The 22,293-nt window shown below is 42.8% G+C and overlaps 1 protein-coding gene and 2 non-coding genes across 3 annotated transcripts in view; 1 reads left to right on the top strand and 2 right to left on the bottom strand.

Annotated features, from left to right (window-relative positions):
- The window catches only part of kcna4 (potassium voltage-gated channel, shaker-related subfamily, member 4), a 43,569-nt gene extending 31,328 nt beyond the window's left edge, over positions 1–12,241 (top strand). The window contains exon 2 of the mRNA XM_053421914.1: positions 12,194–12,241. The gene's annotated coding sequence lies outside the window, so the exon portion shown is untranslated. The remainder of the gene's footprint in view (positions 1–12,193) is intronic.
- Positions 8,746–8,818, bottom strand: trnav-uac (transfer RNA valine (anticodon UAC)). The gene has a single exon. It is a non-coding gene; the product is annotated as a tRNA-Val (tRNA).
- Positions 10,443–10,515, bottom strand: trnav-uac (transfer RNA valine (anticodon UAC)). Its single transcript has one exon. It is a non-coding gene; the product is annotated as a tRNA-Val (tRNA).
- Positions 12,242–22,293: the final 10,052 nt, after the last annotated feature.

Here is a 22,293-nt window from a genome sequence, read left to right as displayed (position 1 = left end):
TACGCAGCCAATGAGCTTGAGAGGAGATAATAAAACATCTCGGCCACCTCTTTATTTTCTTATTTCACACTCCACGGTTGTTGTTGTTGTTGTTGTTGTTGTTGTTGTTGCAGGAGATAAGCAGCCACACTGCTTTTAGAGCCTAACAATAAAAAATATTCAATAACACAATTACAATGGGTCAGTCCATGAAAGACGAGACCTTGTTTGTCATTTACTTTGCAAATTGGACGATGCGATGCCAGCAGCCGCCATTACCGAGGAAAAACAACATGGTGATTTTCACGCTCCGCAGCACAACTGGCAGGCGTTTCCATCTGCTGCCTGTAAGTGATTGTAGGCGTTTCATTAAGTCACTGTGAGGAGTGCATGTGAGAAACGCCTGCGGGGGGGGGGCAGGAGACGGAGGAGGCTGGAGAGGAGGTGGTTGGACGTGACTGAAGGGGACGAGCAGATGAGGACATGTTTTTATTTTGGCTAAGTGGCTTTTGTTCACGCAAATTATGAAATTGCGCTTAATGTGGCACAACCCGCAGGAAAAATGTTTACGTGACATAAACAACAGCCAGTGTAGATTAAACATGATGGCTCTATATCATGGAGGCTGTGAGAAAACCCATGTTTCCAGGGAAGCAGCAGAAAAACTGACATGAAGAGACTCATGCAGGAGAGGAGCTTGAACTCCAGGACGTTCTTCTCCACTGAGAAACTCAAATGATTTGAAAGAATAAAAGTCATATTTGGATCAAAGCAGTCAGTACTGTGCAGCGATTTTAAGCATAAATATTTAGATTTTTATATTCACCATGGGAGGCATGTGATCGGCCTCGACTCCTGCTGCAGCCTGACATGGAGCCCAAACGTACAGGCACTAACTTCTGCAGCGTGGAGAACAAGGAGTCCTGCAACAGATGGAGCGACCCCCACAGAGTCCTGATCTCCACATCCTGGAGTCAGGGTGGGATCACATGAAGAGACAGGAGACACTGAGACAGAAGAACTGAGGCAGGAGACACTGAGACAGAAGAACTGAGGCAGGAGACAGAGAGAGAGAAGAACTGAGGCAGGAGACACAGAGACAAAAGAACTGAGACAGGAGACACAGAGACAGAAGAACTGAGGCAGGAGACACAGAGACACAAGAACTGAGGCAGGAGACAGAGAGACAGAAGAGCTGAGGCAGGAGACACAGAGACAGAAGACACAGAGACAAAAGAACTGAGGCAGGAGACACAGAGACAAAAGAACTGAGGCAGGAGACACAGAGACAGAAGACACAGAGACAAAAGAACTGAGGCAGGAGACACAGAGACAGAAGAACTGAGGCAGAAGACACTGAGACACAAGAACTGAGGCAGGAGACACAGAGACAGAAGAGCTGAGGCAGGAGACACAGAGACAGAAGACACAGAGACAAAAGAACTGAGGCAGGAGACACAGAGACAGAAGAACTGAGGCAGAAGACACTGAGACACAAGAACTGAGGCAGGAGACACAGAGACAGAAGAACTGAGGCAGGAGACACAGAGACAGAAGACACAGAGACAGGAGAACTGAGGCAGGAGACACAGAGACAGAAGAGCTGAGGCAGGAGACACAGAGACAGAAGACACAGAGACAAAAGAACTGAGGCAGGAGACACAGAGACAGAAGAACTGAGGCAGAAGACACTGAGACACAAGAACTGAGGCAGGAGACACAGAGACAGAAGAGCTGAGGCAGGAGACACAGAGACACAAGAACTGAGGCAGGAGACACAGAGACAGAAGAGCTGAGGCAGAAGACACAGAGACAGAAGACACTGAGACAGAAGAACTGAGGCAGGAGACACAGAGACAGAAGAACTGAGGCAGGAGACACAGAGACAGAAGAGCTGAGGCAGAAGACACAGAGACAGAAGACACAGAGACAGAAGAACTGAGACAGGAGACACAGAGACAGAAGAAGTGAGGCAGGAGACACAGAGACAGAAGAAGTGAGGCAGGAGACACAGAGACAGAAGAACTGAGGCAAGAGACACAGAGACAAAAGAACTGAGACAGGAGACACAGAAGAACTGAGGCAGGAGACACAGAAGAAGTGAGGCAGGAGACACAGAGACAGAAGAAGTGAGGCAGGAGACACAGAGACAGAAGAACTGAGGCAGGAGACACAGAAGAACTGAGGCAGGAGACACAGAGACAGAAGAAGTGAGGCAGGAGACACAGAGACAGAAGAACTGAGGCAGGAGACACAGAGACAGAAGAAGTGAGGCAGGAGACGCTCAGAAGAACTCTCCTGCCTTTAGTGTCTTTAAAGACTGTGACTAGTGTCGGGAAGTTTTAAATGTAAAAGGATGATCACAACAAAAGATTAATTTTAAGTATTTCTTTAACTGCACATCGTATTCATGAAGTTAATTAATAAATAGAAAATAATAATGGCATTAATCTTGAAAGCATATTTTACTTGAATCACTTTTATATAATGTTACGTGTTGCATAACGTCCAGTTCAACTATATTTCTATCTAGATTGGGAACATCTCCCATGGAACATTCATAATATTATGCAAATAATAATTATTGCTAATAGTACTAATTTCTGCTACTACTACTACTCCTAATAATAATATAAATAGTAGTAGTACTCTATTTGTATTACATTTTCCTTAAGAATTTTACAGCATTCTTTACAAGGAAGAAAAACACCAGACAGACAAAATGGGAATGATTTATTGATGAAACAATAAATCATTAAGACTGAAGACAATAAAATATGAAGACGTAAGACAATAAAATATTAGGACTCAAGACTTGGGGGCAGCTATGGCTCAGGGGGTAGAGCGGTTCGCCCAGTAACCAGAAGACCAGTGGTTTGATCCCTGGCTCCTCCAGTGTGCATTTCAAAGATACTGACAGCAGTGGACGTCTGATAGAAAAGGTACTGGGTACTGGTTACTGGGTGTGTGTGTGTGTGTGTGTGTGTGTGTGAATGCAACTTGTACTGTAGACACCCTCCAGTGATGGATTAATACTGGAACAGTTGACACATTTAAAAAGAGTCGGGGTTTATTAAATGAAATGCAATCCAACTGTAGACTCTGTCGTCCCCAAGAGACACGTGTCATAAAACACACTTTTCAAACCTGACAGAATCGTGTGAAATCCTCTGCACACACACACACACACACACACACAGAGCAGTATTGATCGACACTGCCCCCCCCCCCGCAGCTCCTCAGACACACTTAAACCATATCAACACGTCCTATTTATAAAAAACAAACATCTGCAACCAGAACATTTGACTTCAGCTGCGTTCACATTGAGTCTCTCTCCGTCTCTCCCTCTCTACTCGTTGACACGGTGGAGACTCAAACTCTCGTTCTGTCAGTGAGTCGAGGGTCTGAAGGATTAGATAAGAGCTGCCGTCTCTTTTTATCAGCGTCACACAAAAGAGAAACAACATCTAAACTTATAGATTGTTCGGCTGCTGGCGTGGAAGGTAATTGGCACTAACCCAGTTTTCAGCTGCTCGTCTTCCCCCTGCATCCTCCTACATATACTGTACATCGGTTATGTAAGAGAGAGAACAGTGCATTTGGAGAAATGGATGTGTTCTTTGTTCAGAGGATTCTTAGAAAACAACACTAACCAGGGAGGTGCAGTTATGTCAGTATGCACGTCTCGTTTTTTGGCAGCTCAGCTTTCGGGGGGTTAGAGAAAGAGCATCTCGGCATTAATGATGTTTTCTGACCACTGCCTCCGTTTGTGTCCTGCCTTTAATTCAGCGTGACAGTCCGCCACGGTGTAATGCGACTCGCTGCTCCTCTCACCCTCAGACACACACAAACAAACACACAACACCTGAAGCTCGGCTTGTCGTGCAGCAGCTCACACGTTTAATGAGGCCTCTGCCGTTAAGGGCCCGTCTGAGTTTGTGCGCGTACGTGGACATGTCATCCTAAATGAACGCCATCAGACGAGCAGATGTGCGAGGACTACTGTGTTCCCCCCCCCCCCCCCCACACAAAAAAAGTGCTGACAGAGAACTCGGTGGCCGGGTTGAAATGAGCACAGTGTGTGTTATATCCCCGGCGTACATGGTGCCGCACATAGCGCCGATCCTGGCCTGAATATTTATAGTCTATCATGCGTTCATCTGTGTGCATCTGTGTGTGTGTGTGTGTGTGTGTGTGTGTGTGTGACCGGGGGGAAAGCCAGTGTGGATCTGAGAGCCCTGCAGGGGGGTGAGGCAAGAAGCAGCAAGAGGCAGAAAATCCCTGCTGCCTCTGGATTAGTGTCAGCGAGCAGGAAGCCGAGCCCCGTGCTGCCTGTTCCCCGTGCACTCTCCTGAAGTCAGCCCCCTTCAGGATTATACTCATCAGTATCATATTTCTACTTTTCTGGATATAGCCCTAAAATTTGTTTGTGTAATTTGTGATAAATAACGGAAAAGATTGCACCGCGTCTATTTGTTGATGTTTAGCCAGATTGGTAATTGCAGTCAAGTGACTGTGAAGCGTGGAGACTGCAGTGTGATGCTCTGATGTGAACGTGTTCGACATACAACTTCTATTTGTTAAGGTTTTCAATCTTGAAGTGATTTCTGCATCCGGCCTTCAGGGCCTGTAACAGCTGCCTTGTGGGGCGGCTGTGCCTGAGGGGGTAGAGTGGTCATCCTCCAACCTGAAGGTTGGCAGTTCAATCCCCAGTCTGACCCATCTGCATGCCGAAGGGTCCTTGGGCAAGATGCTGAACCCTGAATGCCCCCCCCATAGAACAGATAGCGAATAGATGCACTGTATGAATGTTTGGGTGAATGTAAAACTGTACTGTAAAGCACTTTGAGTGGTCATCAATACTAGAGAAGCTTCATATAAATACAAAACCATTTACCAAAGCCATTCCAGAGAAGAGACTGCTGCTCATCATGTGACCTCTCAGCCCCCAACAAGCTCCCGGACACTGTCCCACTAACAAACAGCCCCCTGTGTGTTTTAACACCACCTGGGAGCTCTGAGAGTGACAGGTGAGTGGCTGGTGAGGCTGGTGCTCTGATGGTGATGGTGCTGAGTGCTAGCGACACACACATCAGAAGATGTAGATCAGTCTATTAACAGACACCCTTCAGCTACACACAGGATATTCAGCAGGGAGATCTTAAGTGCAACCTGTCATTATCATGCAGGTGTCGCTGAAAAGGGCGACAGGTGAGTTTCTACCTGCAGTGAAGTTGTTTCGTGTTTTACAATTGACCTGACAGCTCCCCAACAGTGAAGGAGCATCATCTTGATCGCCCCCTGGTGGCTGGCTGCAGTAGAGGTCATAAATCCGGCCTTCTCCATGTTAGCAGAGGTCACATAGGGCTTCACAATTTAATCCTATTGAAATCTCCATTCACACCTGTATGCTAGCTAATTTCTAGCTAATGATGATTCATGAGCAAATGCAGCTACTTTCTCCCAGAGGACCTCAAGCAGCACGTAATACTGCATCATCTTAGTTTTCTCCCTCAACCCAGAGAAGCACACAACCCAGCAGAGAAAGAGAGAGAATGAGACAAGTGTCGATAGGTTTGTGTAGATAAACGGAAAAGAATCATCATCTCAATTCTAAGCAAGAAAAATGAGTTATTGGATGATATAAAACACAGTGAAACATCTGGATTTTCATTTTGAAACAACAGGAGGATGTGGAGAGTCTTTGTCCATCTTCACATACAGCCTATGGTCAGAGTTGTTTTGGACCAAGCTGAGAAACTGGGTGTTAAAACCAAGGAGGAGCACGAACGACACATTAATAAAACCCGGAGCTCACGGCCTGCAGCCATGTGACCACGCCTCACTGCACTAGTGCGTCCTGACGGGTTATTCATTGTTTTCCTTTTTTAATTAGCGGGTGTTGTTTTCCGTTTAAGCCTCCATCCCTGATGCTTTTTATATTGGGGACATCTCTGTATATGTTCAGATCCCAGCAATTTAGCTGCTGGTTCAAATGTAGTGTTATTAACATGTAACCAGGAAGCACGTTCCAAACAACCCGTTATATTAAAAACTGCAGAATTCTTTTCACGAAAAAAATATAATTTCATTTTACAGGAAGAGTTGTTTGCTACATAAGAACATAATTGAACATTACGGACAACACACTGCTTGGTTATTCCCATGTTAAATTAAAGAGGAGGTAATAAGACCCATTAAAAACTGATTTAACCTTCAACTTCCTTGTAAAAGAAAAAGAAATAAAGTCAAGGGCAGCTGCAGGGTTGCTGTGCAGGCAAAGCAGTTTGTAATGAGAAGATGGTAACGTCTCATTTCCCCACTTGATTCAGCCGTGATAGTACTTACCACCAATGTCCTCACCTATCTGCCCTCTGGAGGGGAGTCGGTTCCGGTCGGGGGTGCAGACATTACTGCTCCGTCCACGTGGAAAAGCATTCGGCTCTGAACATCCCTGCAGAGGCCATCAAACCGCACAGGGTCAGGACTAAAACTCAAATATCAAAAAAAGATCACAGAGCTGTTGATATGGACGTGGTCCTGTTGAATAAATATCATTTCAGATGCAAAGGCCTGATTTACATTCACACTGAACCAAAGATAGATACTGAAGAAACACTGTGGACGTGCACTTGTTTGCATATCAATAGATCTGTAGTGATGCAGTGAAACGCTTCCTTCTTGAAATAAAATGTATGTTTTGACTACATATTTGTTTCACCGGAACTATTTGCGGGGACATAATAACTGAATGGATTATGGATTATGAATTGTTGAAGACCTGATGAGGATGAACCTCAGCTCTTGCTCGATGTCAGCTGGGATTGGCTCCACCCCCTCCGTGCGGCCCTCAGCAGAGGAGATGTTCTGATTCCATTTTTTACTTTTCAACACGGATTCTGACGCCTGGACTTTGTGAATTGTCCGATACACATTTCTGAACAGAAACTGAAGTCTTGCAGACGCATACATTTTTCCTTTTTTACTCTCGGACTTTCCAGCTTCATATATCGGCGAATTGCTGACATTTTAGTTCAGTGTAGCGGTAGCTCTGGTTATCACTACACTACTGGAAATCCCTTCTTCCTCACTGATCTAAAAACACTACAGGAGTACAGGGAGGAAAGTGCAGCTCTTCAGGAGCAGCAAAGAAGAAGTGGTTTCTGGGAAAAGAGAATTGGAAGGTGATGGAAAGTCGAGAGGGTCACAGGGTCTTTGTTTTTCTGAAAGATGCTTGTTCGTAATGTTTCTCTCAGAACTCACGTGTGTGCTCTTGAGTTCACGTATATGTTTTCCTGCCACTTGTGACCCTGGTGGCCACTTCCTGCAAGTGTCAGAACTGCAGCATCTTTGTCAAGACCTCCCACTCCCCTCGGAAAAACCAATAACTGGCCCTGGTTTACAGGAGCGTGATAATCAAAGCATAACGCCATTTATATCACTTGATCCATTGAGTCTGTAGTCATGTTCAGCGGGGGGGGGGGGGGGGGGAGTTATTTGGTTTTCCATTTGCCGTGAACAATCAGTTCCACCAATGTAATTTCCAGATTTCACAGAGGCTGCACTCGCTTGTTGTTTGGGGCTAAATTTCTCACATTGATCAAGGAAACGTTTCGATTTGTACGGTCGCATCGATCTCATCCATGTTTGCTGCTATTTGTCACGACCCAATTCTTAATGCCACCGACCGACCTGAGAGAGCCACGAGATGTGAGGCTGCATGAAGCTACACTCAGACTGCATGGAGGAGGGAACACGTGGGGATAAGTTAGATGATTTCTAAAGATATTTTCAAAGCTGCAATTGGTCCAAAGATTCTTAAACTACCCAACAAACCAAACCATGGTGATCTGGATTGAAACCACCTCTTTCGCTCAGACTATATTTTGGTCTGCTGGTCCAGACTGTGGTACAGGGCACAAATCCCACCTGTTATACTGGTTAGGACCAAATAAGGCATAGGTGTGAAAAAGCCCTAAATTGAAATGACGTCAATCAAAACATATTTGTCCCAAAACAGCAACACAAGCTTCCATAAACCTGTTGAAATAGCTGTTGAGTCATTTGGATTTAATTACTTTCATTTTCTGTATTAACTTTTTATCTCAGCGCTGCTGTTGTGTTGTTATTGTCCTTCGGGGCTGTGACAATCATTTCCTGCAAACACCGCAATCATTTTAAGCACGGTCCCTTGAACAAACAAGCTTCTGGGTAGCAGGTGGTTTTGTAGATCAGAACACGGTTTAACCCGGCGCTCTTGGCTTGGCCTGTGAGAAGTCAGCATCCCATAATGTGACGGGCTGTGAGATGAATCTGCATGTGGCACCGGGAGAGCAGCCGTGCCTCCTGCTGGGCCACGTACCTGAGAGCATCCAGGTGTGCAAACAGCTGCCGGGCCGGGTTCAACAAGCCGTTACTCTGAAGATTGTGTTTTAGTTTCTGTGTCGTCTGAACATCGAGTCCCAGCAGTTCTCTGATTCAGTGACTGATCTAGAGTCAGACATGCTGTGAGGTTTCAGCAGAACTCGGGGGAAATATTTCTCCTTTATCACGACCGGTTTATTGCTAAAACTCTTATGAGAAAACTGTCATCTGAACTGAGGGGAACCGCTCATTGTGTTATAGTATTGTGTCTCTTAGGCGACATCTGCATGTGTGTGGTGATACTACGAACACATGAATCAGAAAGGACAGATTCAGCTGTATTTACTTCAGTATGTTAAACTGCTTAAATAAGAAATCCTCAATAGGATAAGAATGTGATGGTTCCACTGGGGATCGAACCCAGGACCTTCTGCGTGTAAAGCAGACGTGATAACCACTACACTATGAAACCACTGTCAGTGCCACTATGGACCTGGTTGTTTACACACCTTGTAGTAGTTTGGTAGTTTTTTTTTTTTGTAATCAATTAATTCAATCAAGCTTTGCTCTCGAGGAAATCTGTAACAAATGTCATCTTGAAATTTAAAGGAAGTGAGAAACAACACCAGGTTCAGCCCCTTTTTCTGGATTCATGCAAAATTTCTAAAGGGTTGTTTCTTGGCCCATGTTCCAGGTGTAATCCAAACAAACAAACAAACAAACAAACAAACAAACAAACCAATGGAAAGGGGGGCAGGAAACACAACCTCCTTGGCGACGCACACAAATTGTCTACTAAACATCACATTACTCCGGCTAGATGCTGTGAAAAAATATGGCAACTACTCTGTCAACTTTGGCAACCAGCTCTGAAGCTCCTGGGGCTGCCCCCCCCACCCGCCGCTCCCTTTCCCATTCATCACATTCGGTCACCTCACTGCACCACAGCCTTCCATTAGGAGGGAAATTAAGCTTGATTTGTTGCCATCATATCAGCTCATAAAATCCCAGGCAGGTAATTTTAAAATGCAGTCGCACTGTTTGTTGTTATTATGGTTTTAAAACCTGGAGCGAAGTCCCAGCTTGGTTCACGTCCACCTCCTCTCGTCTCATGCTCTGTCTCGTTCTGTTGTTATCGTCTGCAACTGCTCACACAACCGGGAGCTGCTTTTATATTTCAACACAAGCACCTGAAAAAGAGAGACTTCAGTGCTGAACACCACGCTGCCTCACAATGCACTTTTCATTTTCCTTTCCCCCAGAGCGACTCGGTGACATTTGAGCCTCGGAACACAACGATGAATACTGTAATATTCAGGACGTCCCTCGGCTCTCCTCTGGATTCACACTGCAGCCGCCACGCGTTCGCCAATTTCCATGTCTCCAACTCTCTGTGTGTGTTCAGTGTTTGACCTGAATATTGAATTTTCTATATTTGTCCTTTTACCATTACAAGTGCAGGGTAAACGCAGGACATTGTACCTGTGTGTGTTCACCAAAAGCAGCTCGCCAAACAAACAAAGCCTGGAATGTAAACAAGCGCAGATTTAGCTCTTAAGTCTTAATAAGGGAATTAGATAGAAACTCTCAGTAATTGCCTTGTGCCTGCCGCAGCTATGATTGCATACAGAGCGTCTTCAACTCCTGGGAGACTACGTGGAAATCCTCCGATTATTGAGGTGGAGAATTATACAACAGCTGTTTAAAGAGAACGCTGCGTCTTAATAAACACAAATAGCCATGACACAGAACAGTTATTGTGTGAAATGTTTTCGGCCTACAGGGGGTCGCGAGAATAACATGAACACTCTGTGAAGAAGGAATTGGAATCATTTTCACAAACCCAGCGGAGGGTCGTATTAGGCCGGAAAGCCAATTGGCATGTTTGTGTGTCCGTTAGTTGCTTTGGTTTGGTTGTGATCAACTTGTGTTGTTTCCCTCTGTCGCTGCAATTTTTCTGTTTGGCATAAATCATAAAGATTTCTTTGTTGAGGACCAAACACTACTGCTCAAATCATTTGGCCTTGTGGGATCTCTTTTACAGCTCTTTAATATTTGAGTAAGTTAAACTCCTTAAATAAAAAATAAGATTTAGCTGGTTCCACTGGGGATCGAACCCAGGACCTTCTGCGTGTAAAGCAGACGTGATAACCACTACACTATGAAACCACTGGCAGTGATAATGTTAACTGGGTGTTTTACACACCTTGTAGTAGTTTGGTAGTTTTTTTTTTGTGTAATCAATGAATTCAATCAAGCTTTGCTCCCTGGGAAAACTGTAAAACATGTCAACACCAGGTTCAGCCCCTTTATCTGGATTCATGTAATAGCAGCACATAGCAAACTCTATATGCTGCTATGACTTAAGTACAAGTTACATTTTTGGAAGGTACTTCAATTTTTGTTTTATTTATAAAAATCTGTACAACTTCAAGTAGAAGTTTTGATGTAGTTTCATATTAATTTATTGAGTTTTTTTTTAAATCATGTGAAAATCGCTGTGTAAATTAAATTTACCCGACCACAAATTCTAATATCTACTTTCAGGACAACACTACAAGACGTCTTTTTTAATCTGAAACACAAGACAATATGATTTTTTTTCCTGTTTTGTTTCATGATTTGACAAAACTGGTTCAGGGAGGTTGGTTCTGTTCAAGATGACATCATAATTTGGGTTAAATTGATTAGTTGTTCAAGTTTAAGAGACTTTTATGTCATGGTTACAGTGGCATATTTTAATCTTTCGTCCTGGTTTGTTTTGCTTATGTATCAATCCACCTCAGAACTCCTCCATTCATGGACGATGTCTCCTGACTTCCTCCTCTGCTCTTGCTGGAATTATGACGGCCGTTCTGTTTCTAACTTTAACATAAACACATTCTCTTCTTGAGAGAAAGTAAATATCACTAAGCTCTACCTGTCTGTAACAATTCAATTTTTATTTGCATATCATCTCCTGGTAAAACCTCTATTTAAGTCTCCCTGTTAATACACATTTAAAATGCCATTACAACTTCAACTTCATGAAATTGTTTATATCAGTCAAATTGATTTTCTGAATGGGGGACTAAAAATAAGGTGTTAAATATCTCTGTGCTTTTGTCGAGGCTTAATTTGTGTCATTAAAGAATATGAATTAGTTCCATTTATCATCAAACTATTCATGATTTAAATTTGTAGCAGAAGTTCAATCAACATTAACGCAATAATATTGAGGTTAATTGAATTTTAACATGACCATTAACCTCGGCTGCACACCAGCAGGCTTCTCATTACAAACTCTACAGCCAAACTCTGTTCAAAACAACAGACTCATATTCATTCTGAATCCATAAGACAAAATATGTATGAAATGAAGTGTTTCAAACCTCCATAGGTACAAAATGCTGGATGGGGTTGAAGTGTGTATTAAGTGTGTACTACATCGGGAATATTTACATTTGATGGAATGCTGCAGCCTTAAAAACATAACAATGAAGACAATGCTCTTCAAAGGTGAATGAAATGAGTTTTATCTTTCAGCTGCTGACGGGGAAACAAAGGGAGACGTGTATGTTAATGACTTATTGATGACAAATAACTTATTATGTACGTAGGACTGTGCTTAACAGACCTCAGACCTGTGCTCTCCCTGAGCCCTTCACACAGAGCTGCTGCTTAATGAGCCTGATGATTATCAGTGGAGGGATGCATGTTGCTCAGTCGCTGGGGGGGGGGGGGGAGGAAAACATGTTCAGTATCACTTTGACGATTTGGGGCAATTTGCTCCATCTTCACGCTGCCATTTATCTCAAGAATGATGACAGAGCTGCATCCGTTTCCTGTTTGTGTGTCTGTGTTGCAGCGCTGCCAGTGACAGGGAGAGGGAGTGCCCGCCCCCCCCCCCCCCCCCCACCCCGCCCCCAGACCTCTGGAAATTGCAGAGAACAAGCAAAACATTGCGAAACGGTCGTCTTGAGCACGAGCGGACACTGATAACAACAACAACAACAACAACAACAACAACAACAACAACAAATGGACGGGACCCGGAGGTGAGAGCTGCTGTTGGACGTCAGTAAATAAAAACCCTGGAGGGTCGGGACTGAAGTTGGCAAACGAGTGAGTCGTGGCCCAACATGATTGCCTTAATTACTACACATATACAGATGTATGGAGGGACGGAACTAAGAGACTTACAGATGTTTTTCTCTACATGTGAAAAAAAAAAAAGTGTCTTGTAAGGAACAGATGTGAATATTTTAATATGATAGAGTTAATGTTTGGTTGTAAACGTCGACATAATGTTTTAGTTGAGTCGGCTTCCTAGGTGTCACCGGTTCCTCTAAGTGGTGAGTGTCGCTCTCTGCTCGGGCGACTTCAATCTATTTTTTAATCTCGTTTCATATCGTCCAACCAAACAAGGCTGCCCCCCCCCCCCCCTGAGTTGCTCGCTCACTCGCTCGAAAAAAAACAAAACAACCCTGCTGGCAACTTGAAAAACTTTTAAGTCATAACACATGAAAAACAATCCTCATCCGGGAAAAGTGTGCGGAGGGATCGGGAGAAGAAAGGCGAGACAAATACTGACTGACTAATTGCAACATCAGAAGTATATCCTCTTACATTAAGATCCACTCACACTAAAGCAAAGATGTCAGGCAGATAAACATCCTCATGAATATCCGCCACTCTCACTTTCTATCACGGGAAACAGAGACTCTGCCCCCCCCCCCCCCCCCGCCCCCCCGAGAGGCATGGACATAACGGCGAAACACCTTTAGGTTTCTTTCTCAGATGCAACTTTCAGAGCTGACCGGCTGCTTTCGTTTAATGTTTTTCTCACTTTGACTTTAACTGTATGCAACAAAGCAACATGGACGTGTGTTCTATATTTTTTTAAAACCTAGCCTTGATAATTACATAACCAACCAAAGGTGAAACCCCTATGAATCTATTGTATGTCGTGGACTTCTGGAAAAAAATGTTTGTGATATAGATGCACACTGAATAGGAGAAAAAGAAGAAAAAAAACCCAATGTAAATAGCAGACGTTTCTACTTGTGTGTCCTGAGATGTGTTGCAGGTTAGAGTGAACTGAGACTTTTTACTTTCGTTGACTGTTACGAGCATCGACTCATCGTCATCTGTGTTCGGTTTTGTCCTCGCTGATACAACACTGGTCTTCATATTGTTGCCAATGCTGCTTCAACATTGTCCATTCTCATGATTTTTGGCTTATGAATTGAAAATCCCCCCCCCCCCCCCCCTTTCTCTTTGGTTTAACATTCTGAAACATGAAGTCGCTGATGTCAGAGAGGCATCTGATCGTGTTACCTCACGTAGACACGCTGTGTTGCCCTTGAGAGAAATTATAACAAGAGGAAGTTTTATTTTACCTGTTATTGGAAGGAGTAATAAGTTATATGACATATTTTTTATGAAGATAGTGTTTTATTTTCATATGTTTTCCTTAAAATACTATTTTAACGATTAGGACACTCTTAATCTTTGTGTCTGTTTCAAGAAAAATCCAAAGTTCACATTGTTGTTCTTTTCCAAATATTCATATTATCTATAATTACCTCAATAATCGCATTCCTCAGAAAAGCTGTTTACTGAATGTTCCAGATATTTTTGTAGTGTCAGACCCACGGAATAGCCACAATCATTTTTAAGATGTCAATGCTGTAGGAGTTCTTATGGGGAGGATGTTTACGGGAAGAGCATAGATACAGGAACTACAGGAAATACAGGAACTGTCACATTTGCAAAAGCTGTTGCTTCTTCAAAAAGTAAAATGACATAGAACCCAAGAAATGAAAGAGTAAACAGTGAAGAATGAATTAAATAAAAAATAATTAAGTCACATTCATGTAAAGATGAAACATCATCGTATACGCCTGAGAGTTGAAAAGTAAAAAAAGAAGAGTTAAGTAAGTACAATTTTAAATGTTTAAGGATAAATCCAGTCACCAAAAACCATCCTGCTGCTACTGCCTGCAGCCATTTAGCTTAGCTTAGCATAAAGACCATTTTACCAATGTAATTCTTAAATGTATCAACATTAAACTTCTGCCAAGGAATAGGCCTCCACGCTACTCTCCCAAATTTCCCAGTTAGACGTCTTTTGAACTTGAAACAATGATCAATAAGAGAGCGATAGACAAGGAAGTACTCAGGTCTTTGTTCGCTGTTTCCCAGTGTTCCCAGCCTCTTTGCTAAGCTAGGCTAACTGGCTGCTGCCTGTATTGCACATTCTTATCACAGACATGAGAGAGGTATCCATCTTGTCATCTAAGATTCAGATACACAAAAAAACACACAAAAACTGAAAACGCCTATTCCCCAAAAAGTCAAAGACAAAGAAAATAAATAAATAAAAATCATAATATCTTTTCCAAGCCGTGGTTTTAATAGTAATTACGTCAGATTAGGGGCTGATGGACCCCGAGCTGATCCCAGATCCAGGACCATCATAACCAGCAGCTAATAGTGGCCAGAAGCTGCACTGCAACAACACAGATAAAGCTGTGAGAGAGACAAATTAAATCTATTTAGTGACACGAAGCAGCACAAGAGATGCAGAGCCGAAGAGGAAACCTGTTCCCAGGTCAGCACAAAGCACCAGATCAGCCTGAGAGTCCGTCCTCCAGGCCGCTGCATCAACTCAGGCAGAAAAGACAAGAGCAAAGAAAGACAACTGAGAGATCTCTGTCTAACCCTTTTTCCTCAACCTATTAATTAAAGTGATTTATTTGGTTAGAGGCCACAATTGATGTCAAGTTGCACCGACACACAGAGCCCTCACTTGAATCTGCTTCATCCCGAGGAGCCCGGAGAGAGGCAGCGTACTGTAAAGCGTGAGGGGAGAGGATGATGAAGGTCGATCGGCAGATTTTTGAAGCAGATTTAATATTACAGGAGGAAAAAACTAATTTATCCTGGTGTGAGCTGAAGGAGAGAATAAAAAGGTCATAATCCAGAGTGATCCACACGGACATTTATCATCACTCGAGGACGTTCGGGTCATATCATGAGCGGGGAAAAAATAATATATACGACTTATTCGTGCTACATGTTCCTGTAGATGTTGGAATGACCTGCAGTGGTGATGTGTGTGGGGACTGTCGTGACTCAGAACCGTTAACAAGTAGATTTGAAAAAGCTGTCAGGGAGGTTAACAGTGAGTCTGTGTGGGGACATCAGATAAAACACAGAACAAGGTGAGAGAAGAACAAGTTTAATCACGATCACCTCTGAGCTGCGTTTTCTAATGTTTCCTCACCATCAGGGCTGCTGGCCTGAGGAGGAGGAGGAGGAGGAAGAGGAGAGTTACCCCTCCACAGTTTAATCATGTTCAGTTACGCTCTTAAAAATATAAGAATTTAACTAATTCGCAAGATAATTCTCGCTGGGGATTGATTTCACATTAAGGCCCGAGCCGTCCCGGTGTCCACATGGTGAGAAACTGCTGTTCAGCTCCAGCTCACGGTAACTTTTCCGAGACCTAAACATCTCCGAGGCTCGTCCGATCCTCTCTGTGCTTTCAGCAGAGCAACTCGGGCGAGATTGACTTTAGGGTGAATGCCTCCGCTGATCAATAACAAAGGCTTTCTTCTAAAAACACAACCAGTTGACCACTGATCTAAGGCCAGAAGCGGAACAACAGCCCAGTGTTAGGATGAGGTGAGGTACTGAGGTTTTGCACTCCTTCCAGCGATGACATATTTGGCCGATGCACGTCAGATAATTTTATTTTTAAAAATGTACGTACGTGCATAAAATAGGTGCTGGGAGGAAATTCCTCTGTCGTCTGTTTTATCTGCACAATTAAGCAAACCATAAACTTGGGGGGGGTTATCGGGTCATAAAAGAGAAAAAGTACCTCAAGCTAATCTTTCGGGTATTGATTAAACATTAAGACTTTCCTTTATAAGAACGAGACTCAAGCCTTCACGGGTTATTTAAAACCGATTAAGGAATAATAATAAAATAAACAGTAAAAATAAGAGTTTCAACGAAGCTGTAGCAAACTGGGTTTGTCTTTTTCCTTTCTTCTTAATGATCATCTGGATCGTGTCAATCTCTGTGATGCTGCCCAGAGGAGGGGAGGAGCTAAATCACTGGGAAACAGTGGAGGAAACCACCATGATGGTGTAAAAATACACACATGGGATCCGACCAATCAGATGAGGAGCAGGGAAACTGGTGAACTCGAAATCAGGATGAACTGGTTCATACGAAACCGACTTTCTACATATCTGAATTAATTGATCTTGTATTAAATTAGATGTAAAAAAACCCCACTTCACATTCTACGCAGGCAGCATTATAGACATTTTCTCGTGGCTTGGTTTTTAAACTACACACACATTCAAAAATAAAACTAGCTGTAACCTGCACAGTGTTAGATAACACCAGGGACCCGTTTTATGTCCTAATCTCCTTATGAACAAGGTGGCTTATGAGGAGCGCTGCAAAAACTGTTGAACAGTGACGCAGTGGGAATTTATTTGGTATTCGTGTTGGATATTATGTGACTCGACTGGATTTCGGGGGTTCGCTCTGCACAGTCTGCTGCCTCCTGCTGAACAGTGCTGGTGCTCTCTGCTGATCCAGGGTCTGCCCGGTCACATCTGTATCGAGGAAGATAAATATAAAGGCTTTGCAGAATTCATATAATTGTTGAAAGGCCTCGGTGTGAGCTTCTCCACAGACGTCACTGGGTTAACACCATCACACGTCACTTGATCATCACTTAAAGCTGTCATTTTGGCTGCAGATTGAAGATGACACATTCTCTTTCAGATGTTATGATAATGATTAAATGATAATAGCCTTCATTAGCTTTAACGTCACACAGATTAAACCTGGTAATATTGGAACACCTTTTAAATTTCCTGCTCAGAGTGTACCGGGGCAGTGAGGAGACCATGTTAGGCTCAATCAAGACGGGGAATTAAATGCTTAAGTGCTAATCCTTAAAAGCGAATTAGCATTTCCACCAATTTAATGACGGCCGCGGACCTGAGAAAGTCAAACACACACACGTCTTGTGGAGTGTCACGACAACTTGTGACTTCAGAGTTTCTTTGAGCAGAGTGTGTGTTTGCTTCAGACCTCATTGTCCTGGCTGCTGCCGTCTTCTTCAATATTTGTGAAGCACTTAAGTCAACCACGTACTTTTAAATGTGCTTAATGAATAGAAATTGACATTGACATTCTCTGGGTGTTTGGGACAGATGTGTTAACACACCCTTAATGACTACGGCCTTCCTCCATCAGGCTCAGTGACTCTCAACACGGAGATTTCCAGGATGTGAAGTTAATTGATTGGCGACAGTTTTGATGATGGTTTCAGTCATTTCTCAAGCACAGGTTCCAAATACTCTGTGTTTCAGACAGGGCTGTGCAGTGAAAGGTAAAGATTCAACGTCCCATCGGTCGAATGATGATTCCTCAAGTTGAGCAGTTTTTTCTCAGTCAGAACACGGTGTGTACTTCTGGGGCCATTTCAGTCCCAGTAGAACTCTGCAGAGTCAGGGGTCCTGGTTTTCATTGCTGCTTAAGTTATTCCACTACATCAAGTCGCCCTCTACGCTTGGTGTAGATGTCAGCAACAGGTTCATCCAGCTGCAGACCCAGGACCAGGGGTCAGTCTGAGGGATATGGAGGCAGCCCTCCATCACAGAATCCCTAATACCATAAAGTCTTGTGCTTTTATTCGATATCTAGTGTCAAAAAGGCAAAACAAGTTGTTGCACATTTCCAATCCATCTTTAGAACAGCTAGTGCTCATTAGCTTGAATGGGTAACGTGGCTTGTTTGTATTTAATGAATATTAATGTCACACTGAACATCCTGCTGAACGCTGATGAAAACCCCGGCAGCTCAATAAAGATTTACTTGACAGAACAAATCGTTGATATTGATCAGACAATTCTAACTCGATGGACTAAACACTTATTAAGTTACGGCCCCGTTCAAGCATCGCAAATGTTTGATATCTTTAATTTGCCACTTGTGATGGAATGTCCTGAGTTCTGGAGCGTTGAATAAAACAAGCAATCTGAAAAACAACCCCTAACTATTAGACTTTATTACATTACTGTAAAACGATTGATGATTGATAACACGACAAAATATCTGGCAGAAGTGAAAAATAATCTTTCGTTGCAGCTCCAACGGCGGAAAACAGGGAGTTTCAGAATATGATGTAATGTCTGCTGTGTGATAAATGCTCCGTGCTCTGTAATATGGCAACATAATGTTTCATATCACTTTAGGTAATAAAAAATTCAGTGCTCAATGCCCTGGGAGCTCGACGCGCTGCATCTGAGGAAACACACATCGGAGTAGACACAACACAAACTAACAGAGGAAACATTTTCAACAAAATGACGACACTTGAGCAGCCCTGGGTGAATGAAAACAGGTTTGACAACATATAGATAACACAAAACACAGCGAAACACACAAGAATATTGCTCTGTTATGTTTCATGCTATCATATTGGTGAAGATGTGGTTTCTTTAATTGCAGGGCATTGACTTGTTTAGAAGAACAAAGCTTCAGTCGATGACTAGATGTTGTGTATCTCACAGTTGCAGCAGATATTGAAATATTTCCCCTTTAATAAGCCTCCAAATTTATCGGCAGGGAATCACTGAGTGTGTATAACTCAAAATCCACTTCCCCCCCCCCCCACAATTCTTCTGATTAATCAATCCAGGATATCATCTGCATTTAGCTGAGAGACTCTTAACAGTGAATAAACTCTGGATAACTTTGTTTTAGTTTCTGAACTTCACTCCACGAGAGCTTGATGAAGGACGCCCACCTTGTGTGTGATATTGAAAAATGAAACCTTGCAGATGGAGAACAAACTGAACGTACTGGTGAATTTATCACAACCCCGACACAAGGATGGGATTCAAACCCGTGATATTCAGGTGTCTATGCAAGCTATAGGTTGCAGTCTGGTCAGCCGACCCCACGGTTGTATGTGCAGCAGATCCACATTAGTCACGATGGTTCACACACACACTCATGTCACCTGCAGAGAGGTCAACTACCTGTTTTTTCCCAGGATGCTCTTGGTGGGTTCGAGGGACCGAGGGTTCATTTGCTTCGATGTTGCTGCTTCACGTTCGTGTGTTTGCTCGATATCCAAACTGTTCACCTGCTGCTGTTTTGTCTTGAGTCAGAACAAAAGGAGGTAAATCATCAGTCAATCAGCGACTCTTACTCTTAACGACCATGTATAATATATTTCTACAGTTCAGGTGTTGAGAAATATCCATGTGAGGTTTTGGCCAGCCTTGCTTTTATTCTGCATGATGCTTTGTTTGAGAAAAATGCATCCGAACCCAAGATATGTTCGTATTTCTTTTCCCGAGGGTGCTCCTCTCCCTCTCCCTCTCCTTCTCTCTCTCTCTCTCTCTCTCTCTCTCTCTCTCTCTCTCTCTCTCTTTGGAGCTTGTCACTTCTGACCTTAAATCCTCAGTTTTTTTTTGTTTTTCTCTTTTGTTTTCTTCTTTTGTTTTACTTTTTGGTAAACCTTCCAACTTCTGGATTTTCTACATTCATAACATTTTGTAGACAGCAATATGAGATGTGATTGAAAAATGGAATATGTGCAATGTTGATTAAAGAAAAATATAATATATTCAATAAAAATTCAGAAAACAGAAGCGTTTTGAGATGTTCTTCTTGACAGACGTGAACTCCTGCAGCTTCTGCTGTTATAGACAATATTGACTGCATCTATTTATAAACCTGCATATTGATACTGAAATGTTTTCTTGTTTATCGTGTACTTGTGAATCCTGTTTATTTATGCTTTTATTTGTTTATACTCATCAATGAAACTAATGTGGTTTTACTACAGGAAATCTGAAAAACAGCTAACCAGTGACCTGTAAGACTCTTATTTTGGAGGAGACATATTCTGCTCACATTCAGGTTCATAATCTTAATTAGTGTTATTACTTAAAAAGATTTTCATGCAGAAAACATCACTTTCCTCAGACTGTCCATTGCTGCTGGTCCTCTTTTCAGCCTCTGTCTGAAACACTTGGGTCTATCTCCCGTCTCTTGAAGGGCCTGCTCCCAATAAAGACCAGTTTGCTCCGATTGGCCAGCTATCCCACTCTGCTCTGATTGGTCAACTATACCTATCTTTGTCAGGGAGTCTGTCGGACCAGTCGCTAGGGCCCAATACTCCACATGACACATGACATTGTGAGAAAGTATTGGACAACTGATGAGAGGTGCTTGGAGAGCAGACTTCTCTCTGTGGACTTTAACTTTAAAAACCTTTTATATACATGACAAACCTTTATAACAAAGTAGAGGAAAGACAAACTGAAAAAGCACGACATGTCTCATGTAATACCTTCTTCTATCTGTGATGTGAAAGCTTATCATTTACCATCTTCTCATCAGGCAGCGAGAGAATGGGATGTACCTGCATCTGGTTTGAAACTAGTTGGAAAAACTACGAACATCAGCACATTGAGAGAAAGACAAATTGCACTTGTAGTTTGGGAATTTTGAGACAAAATGCTGAGTTGCTCCCTGAAGAACGCAGCTTTGAAAAACTGATTTGATTTGACTGAGTCAACAGCTTCTCCACTGCTGGTTGGAGTCGATCTTCAGGGGGGGAAGCCCTGCTCTTACTGTAAATCTGCTTCTTTCAGCTGTGTAAGAAATGGTAAATAGAGTTGCTTGAGAGCACATCCCATAATTTATATTCACAGGCCTTTCATCCCCTCTCAAACAAAAGGAACCAACGCTGTTTAACCTTGAGGCGAGGGTGGTGTCGTCAGCACTTATTAAAAGCCAGATCAAGTTTTTACAAAAGAAGAGAATTGTTTTATTCTTCTCGTTTCTTGCAGCTCAGAAAGTTGTGATAACGGTTTGACGATAATTTGGAAAGACAGAGTGAAGCAGGTCAGTGTCTCCTCGGGTCGAGCTACAGTTCCTTAGAATAAAAATGGAACCGCAGATTAGTTCCACCACAGAGAAAGCACCAGTAACAAATGGACTTTCTTTTAACAAATGTTCAATAAATATTGTTCATTTAAGTTTATCATTACCAAGGACTTTTTGTGTGTTTGATGGTTGATAAGCAGGACCTATACACAATTGCTTCACTTTCTTTAATATTGAAAAGGCCAATTATTTTTTGGACAATTTCACCAGTTTCCCAGGAAATAATTAATGAATGTGGATAAAAGAAAATTGGAATATTTACAGGGTTGATCTACATGTATGTGCAGTTTGGTTCGTATCCAAATAGAAATCCAGATCTAGTGGATTTAAATGTGTTTTCCAAGAAGGCTGGGATTCTTTCAGCTGCTGCATGGTTAGAGATTCCAGTTGAGATCCAGACAAAAAGTGCAGATCCATCAGTGGATGAATGCACTCCACAGACATTCGTCCAATAATATAAATACTTATATCATATAATCCAGTCCTGTTGTGAGCAGGTAAAGAAGTTAATTTGCTCAGACTCTGCACCTCGTCCAGTGGGAGGTCCTGTTTTCTGCCAGTGGATCTGCTGGGACATGTTTATGAACATTAGCTGGTGTCCCTCGGTCAGAATCCGCCCAGTCAGCAGAGGCCGAGTATCATGGTGACAGAACGTTTTCCTCCACAGTGGCCTTTTACGGCGGCTGCTCTGGAAACCCGACGCCCCGAGCCGTTCATGTTTGACACTGTTTAAATATTTTAAATGGGTCCGTTGTGGTGCAATTACTTGACTCCTGGACGAGCACCAGTTCATCCATCAAGCTGGTGATGGACGCGCTGCAGCCGGTTGGTGCTCTGCCTGCTCGCTGCAGGAAACACAACAAGTCCTGTGAGGATGCAAACCTGCTCACCTTGAATCAAACCTTCACGGACTGTAATAAACATTATTCATTATATTTAATGTCTCACATTCATTTCAGAAACTAA

Source organism: Pleuronectes platessa, chromosome 1 (assembly GCF_947347685.1).
Source record: "Pleuronectes platessa chromosome 1, fPlePla1.1, whole genome shotgun sequence".
Classification (NCBI taxonomy): domain Eukaryota; kingdom Metazoa; phylum Chordata; class Actinopteri; order Pleuronectiformes; family Pleuronectidae; genus Pleuronectes; species Pleuronectes platessa.
Note: the sequence above shows the minus strand (reverse complement) of the source record. Positions and strands in the feature narration are given on the sequence as shown.